Genomic DNA, 7,111 nt, shown 5'->3' with positions numbered 1-7,111 from the left:
GAAAACCCCTCCACGAACCGACGATGGTAGCCTGCCAATCCCAAGAAACTCCGAATCTCTGTAGTTGATGCTGGTCTAAGCCAGTTCTTGACTGCCCCAATCTCCTTCGGGTCCACCTAAATACCCTCTGCTCATACAACATGACCCAGAAATGCAACTGAACTCAACCAGAACTCACACATCGAGAACATAACATATAACTGACTATCCCTCAGAGTTTGAAAAACCACTCTAAGGTGCTGCTCGTGCTCCCCCAGGCTGCGGGAATATATCAATATATCACCAATGAAGACTATCACGAGCGAATCCAAATAAGGCCTGAACACTCGGTTCATCAAATCCATAAAGGCTGTTGGGGGCATTTGTCAAACCGAATGACATAACCAAGAACTCATAATGCCCGTACCGAGTACGGAAAGTTGTCTTAGGGACATCGGATGCCCTAACCCTCAACTGATGGTAGCCAGATCTCAAGTCAATCTTTGAAATTACCTTGGCACCCTGAAGCTGATCAAACAAATCATCAATCCTCGGCAGCGGATACTTATCCTTGATTGCAACCTTGCTCAATTGCCGGTAATCAATACACATTCTCATTGATCCATCCTTCTTCTTAACAAACAACACCGGCGCACCCCAAGGCGAAACACTGGGTCTAATGAAGCCCTTCTCAAGCAAGTCTTGCAATTGCTCTTTTAACTCTTTCAACTCAGGCGGGGCCATGGGATACGGCGGAATAGAAATGGGCTGAGTGCCCGGAGCCAAATCAATGCAGAAATCAATATCCCTGTCGGGCGGCATACCCGGCAGGTCTGAAGAGAATACCTCAGGAAACTCACGAACAACAGTCAATAGAGGGAACCTCAACACTAGAATCACGAACATAGGCCAAATAGGCCAAACACCCGTTCTCGACCATACGTCGAGCCTTCACATAAGAGATAATACTACAGGTAGAATGACCAGGAGTCCCTCTCCACTCTAAACGAGGCAAACCCGGTAAAGCTAAGGTCACAGTCTTGGCGTGACAGTCCAAGATAGCATGGTAAGGTAATAACCCGTCCATCAGCAATATAATACCGAAATCCTCCATGTCCAGAAGAAGCAACTCTACACGAGTCTCAAGACCTCCAATAACCAATATATATGAACAATGGACGCGATCCACCACAATAGAATCACTCACCGGCGTAAATACATAAACAGGGGCACTCAAAGAATCACTAGGCATGACCAGATACGGCGGAAAATAAAACCGAAGCTTCTCTACCACAAACCAGAACAATACCTGCACCTCCACCTCTAATACCTTTACCTCCACCTCTAGCATCTCTACCTCCACCTCTAATACCTCTCTCTGAGTGATGGGGAGAAGCTTCTCCAGAAATAGCTGCGTGAGCTACCCCCAAGTCGAATCTGGCGATCCGGCTGGTCTAGCCAAGCAATAATCCCTCCACCAAGTCTTGGCGGATCCAGACAAGCGAAAAGTAGCAAAATCGACCCCATTGGTCTCAACTATCCCCATGTTTCTAAGAACCTCATGACAGCTGTGTTGATAATCCTGGGGATCCTCAGTAGATGCACCACTGAATATAATAGTGAAGAGCTTGGTGAAACTTATCCAACTAAAGCCTTCGAAGACGTAGCTGATCTACCACCGGTCTGTGCTGCTGCTCGGTTGAAGAAGCGGTACATGACCTCGCCATTCGTGAAAGGACAAAAGTAGAGGTGTCAATCAGCATTGAGAAACCAAACCGCACGACAAGAAAGAACAGATGTGAAATTTTTTCCTAACTCTGTAGCCTCTAGGGGATAAATACAGACGTCTCCGTACCGATCCCTCAGACTCTACTAAGCTTGTCTGTGAACTGTGAGACCCATGTAACCTAGAGCTCTGATACCAACTTATCACGATCCGGATTCCCACCCTTCGGAGTCGTGATGGCGCCTACTAGTACGATCAAGGCAAGCCAATTAATTTCACAATTTACCCTTTTTACTCATTTTGTATTCATTAGCAATTTTAATAATAATAATAACATTTATACAGCGGACTTTAACATAAGCGGAAGAAAGGAGCCATAAGCTATCTGAACACGAATTTCTAATACAAGTGTTTGAACCTCGACTACCCAGAACTGGTGTCACAGTATCACAGACGGTCTAAGATTTACTACATACAAAGTCTGAAGAAAATATCAATACACTGTTTCTGAATATAAGGAAAATGAAACAGGAAATAAGGATAGAGGAAACGCTAGGGCCTGCGGACGCCTGCAGGTCTACCTTGGATCTCCGCATGAACTGAAAATAGCCTCCAACCTACGGTCCGAAGTCTACAACACTACGGTCTGCACAAAAGAGTGTAGAGTGTAGTATCAGCACAACCGACCCCATGTGCTGGTAAGTGCCTAGCCTAACCTCGGCGAAGTAGTGACGAGGCTAGGACCAGACCACCAAATAAACTTGTGCAGTTATATGATATACACCGAAAAGTAAAGCAGAAATAAACAAATAAAGATGGGAGGGAGGGACATGCTTCGGAGAATAACAGATAAAACAAAATCTCAAGAGAATTATCAAGAAACCAAAATTTAACTTCTAACAAGAACAAGGAAAACCAAAGGCAGATTTCACTCTCGGTTCACATCTTGTTGCAGGCGTGCAACCCGATCCCATTTCTCATATCTTGTGGTAGGCGTACCACCCGCTCCCATTTCATTATATCTCGTGGTAGGCGTACCACCCGCTCCCATATAATATTGTTGCGGCGTGCAACCCGATCCATATATAATATTATTGCGGCATGCAACCCGATCCATATATAATATTGTTGCACGCCGCAACAATATTATATATGGATCGGATTGCACGCCGCAACAATATTATATATGGATCGGGTTGCATGCCGCAATAATATTATATATGGATCGGGTTGCACGCCGCAACAATATTATATGGGAGCGGGTGGTACGCCTACCACGAGATATAATGAAATGGAAGCGGGTGGTACGCCTACCACGAGATATAGCAAAATGGGAGCGGGTGGTATGCCTACCACAAGATATGAGAAATGAGATCGGGTTGCACGCCTGCAACAAGATGTGAACCGAGAGTGAAATCTGCCTTTGTTTTTCCTTGTTCTTGTTAGAAGTTAAATTTTGGTTTCCTGATAATTCTCTTGAGAATTTGTTTTATATGTTATTCCCCGAAGCATGTTCCCCCTCCCATCTTTATTTGTTTATTTCTGTTTTACTTTTCGCTGTATATCATATAATTGCACAAGTTTATTTGGTGGTCTGGTCCTAGCCTCGTCACTGCTTCGCCGAGGTTAGGCTAGGCACTTACCAGCACATGGGGTCGGTTGTGCTGATACTACACTCTGCACTCTTTTGTGCAGACCCCACTGTTGTAGACTTCGGACCGTAGGTTGGAGGCTATTTTCAGTTCACGTGGAGAACCAAGGTAGACCTGCAGGCGTCCGCAGGCCCTAGCGTTTCCTCTATCCTTATTTCCTGTTTCATTTTCCTTATATTCAGAAACAGTGTATTGATATTTTCTTCAGACTTTGTATGTAGTAAATCTTAGACCGTCTGTGATACTGTGACACCAGTTCTGGGTAGTCGAGGTTCAAACAGTTGTATTAGAAATTCATGTTCAGATAGCTTATGGTCCTTTCTTCCGCTTATGTTAAATTCCGCTGTATAAATGTTATTATTATTATTAAAATTGCTAATGAATACGAAATGAGTAAAAAGGGTAAATTGTGAAATTAATTGGCTTGCCTAGCTCGTACTAGTAGGCGCCATCACGACTCCCAAGGGTGGGAATCCGGGTCGTGACATTTACCATATCCGAAAATAGTAATAATGGTAACTATCAAAAATTATACTTATAAAACGGTTTCACCAGAAAAACGGTCAAAGTCTTTTTATCATTAAGTCGCCTAATATACGGAAAAGGAGTTCTGGTAACACGAATGTTGTGCTCGACGCACTTTAATTACCATTCGTGTTATGTTAATTTTATACTAATCCTCCACATTGAGGATGATATAGTTCTAAATATGATCTAAATATAACATAATTTCATTTGTAAGCTGATCAAAAAAATTCACTTATTAATTAATTCAAAGTCAAATTAATTGAGAAAAACATTATAAGAATCAAAATCAAAATTTAACAATAGTTGAAGGATCAAGAGTGTAATTATTCCTTTTTTCTTTTTCTTTCAAATACAAAATTATATTCCCATAGTACCCTTATCTTATCCATAAATCCTCTGCTCCTTTCTCAATAAAAGCTCACCAAAACTAAAAGGCCAAGGTATCAACGGACAACGAAGGAAGCAGAAATAGGTTCAGAAAACTAAAAGGCCAAAATTCAAACAGTTCTCAGAAAACACACAGCAATATCTAAACGAGCGAGAAGAGACAATAAGAGCCCGTTTGGATATAAGAAATTTTTCTCTTTTTTTCAAATTTTTTTTACTTTTTTCCGAAATCACCGTTTGTTCGTAATATTTCCAATTTCACTTGAAGATGCATTTTGGGAATTTTTGAAAATTTGAAAAACTCCAAAAAGCTATTTTTCAATATTTTTATTCAAATCACTCACAAAACTTCAAAAACAACCCAAAATTATATTCATATCCAAACACAACTCAAATACCATTTTCACTTGAAAAAAAATTTCAACTTTTTTTGGAATTTTATAATTCTTATGTCCATCGAATGAACCCTACACGGCCCCAACCTGAATTAATTAAATAAATGTGTTTCGAGTACCACATGGTTAAATTAAAAAAGTGCAAAAGTAGTTTTTTCTACTGTTTGAAATAAGCTAAAATTAAACACTATAGAACTAGAATCAAGAATGAGAATTGAAGGTTATGAACAATCACATTTGTATAAGATGAAATCTCTTGTGGATTATCCACAGAATTCTTACTTAAGGTGTTCTCAACCTCTGCAAACCTAAAACAATCAACCTGAATCCAAAATTGTAGGTATCGACCAATAGAACAGTAACTAAGCGAGGAGACGAAGATAATGAAGGAAGAAGAAGAAAGGAGAGCAAATGTTTGGGAGAAATCACAAGTTCCTTAGTATTCAAAACATGTCCTTTCCCTTACAATTCTGCTATTTATATAGCTAATACAAGGAATTCAAATGGAATGCAAAAGAAGCGCAAAATAGCTGAAAATGCCACTAACTAACTTTCCCGCCATTCTTCATTTTGAATTTTCGGCACAACAACTACATGCTAAGCCTAACTGCTAGTCTACATGGCATCTTAGCTGGTATCTGAGCTGGCATTAGGCCCCTTAGTAGCTGAAATATGTGTATCACAACCAGTTTGACATTAAATGCGCAAGCCTCAAATTTGAACAAATAATGAGGGATTGAAAAGCAACAAAAATCCAAATTGTTCTTTCAAATTTGCTATTCTTGTACTGTGGATGCAAATAGCATTTACTTTCAAACTTCTCTATAACAGTCATCTTCTATAACAACAATTCACTATAACAGCCAAGTTTTTTTGGAACCAATTTTTCATGCTATGTTATAATATATGTTTTTTATAACATTGCGCGCCGGACCCACAAGGGTCTATTATACGCAGTTTTACCCTGCATTTCTGCAAGAGGCTGTTTCCACGGCTCGAACCCATGACCTTCTAGTCACATGATAGCAACTTTACCAGTTACGCCAAGGCACTGCGCTATAGCACCTAAAAATATCATGAACAAACGAGATTGTTAAGAAAAGGTTTAATTATACTATGAAAAGATAAATCAGTGGGCAGCCAAGTAACCATAATAAATCACTACACAAAATCCCAAAATGGATGGCTAGAAGACAAATGAAGAGACATAACATTTGAAAGTATTGTCTTCTACTAGTTAAACTTCCCTATATGAGAAAAGAGAAGAATGCTACCTACACTCCTTAAACTGCCTTCTGGCCTTGACTAATATCTCAACCGAGCTTCTTGAATGCCTTTCAACTAGAGCTTCTACCCAAATCAGTGGCTTTACCTGAATGCATTACTAGTAAAGTTATGAACTTTTTAGACCGTGTCAACTAACAAAGAAGAATAAGTCAATAGGCACAATTAATGAGAACACAGTAACAGAGAAAGAAGAACTGAATTAGCCAAGGAAGGAAAAAGCTTTTCTAGGATACAGTAAGCTCGGATCAATGGGTGATCATTTACTGAATTCTACAGCATATTGAGGAAGCAGTCACATAGCAAAAGCAGAACTATGTGTAAAGAAATGATAAGAAGAAAAACTTGAAGCTTATAGCTCATCAAGTCATGGAGTTTCACGTACATCACTACTTATGTAATTCTGCTTTCCTTTGTTTCCTTCTCTCAATGGAAAAAGTAAACCTTCATTGAAGTTGAAGAATCCATTTCACTGATTTATGAGTGGAAAGAACATGTGGGGATGTTTTCTGTTTGAGTATGGGGATTATTGTAGTCGTTCAAGTGTGCGAAAAATGGAAAGATTTCATAGCTATATGCAATGCACACCCTCACTGCTGGTTAATACATATGCTAATTATTTGATGAAATAACTAAATAACTGCTTATTTGCTGTATGTTGGTTAAGCCTGAACTATTGTATGAGAAACATGATGCAAAATCAATGAGCTATATTCTACAAGAGAATCATGTGGATGTAAAACCTACTGCCTCTGTGATTTTACTGCAGCGAATTTAGATCTTTGAATATGTACATGAATCTAAGCCCTAAATCCATAGAACTAACTCAAAATCAATTTCCATTTCTTCTCCCAACTCCTAACTATCAAAATCCTCAATAATTGCAGAGAACTTCTTTATGAGATTCTGGCTAACTGAATCTCTTCCAGAAGCCTTTCCGCAATATTTGACAAAATTTGGTGTACTATTTCCTGTTTGAGATGCCGATTAACAGAGCACTGTATTTGAGTAGGAACAAACTCTTACTTTCCATTACCTTCCATTTTTTCTTTTTCTTTTCATAACGAAGGTATGTAGAGGACAAAAAAGCTAATCCGACCATCTTCACTGCAAAAAAGAAATGTATCGTACCTGTTTAATTTTTCCTCTTTGGGTAGGGT

General features: G+C 39.5%; 1 long non-coding RNA gene across 1 annotated transcript; it reads right to left on the bottom strand.

The window, feature by feature from the left end:
- Positions 1-5,107: 5,107 nt before the first annotated feature.
- On the bottom strand, positions 5,108-7,098 carry LOC109220338. Its single transcript, XR_002067065.1, has 2 exons — positions 5,942-7,098; positions 5,108-5,732 (listed from the first exon to the last, which is right to left on the bottom strand). It is a non-coding gene; the product is annotated as an uncharacterized LOC109220338 (long non-coding RNA).
- Positions 7,099-7,111: the final 13 nt, after the last annotated feature.

This window comes from Nicotiana attenuata, unplaced genomic scaffold, assembly GCF_001879085.1.
Source record: "Nicotiana attenuata strain UT unplaced genomic scaffold, NIATTr2, whole genome shotgun sequence".
Classification (NCBI taxonomy): domain Eukaryota; kingdom Viridiplantae; phylum Streptophyta; class Magnoliopsida; order Solanales; family Solanaceae; genus Nicotiana; species Nicotiana attenuata.
The sequence above is the reverse complement of the archived record's forward strand: the minus strand, read 5'-3'. Positions and strand labels throughout refer to the sequence as shown.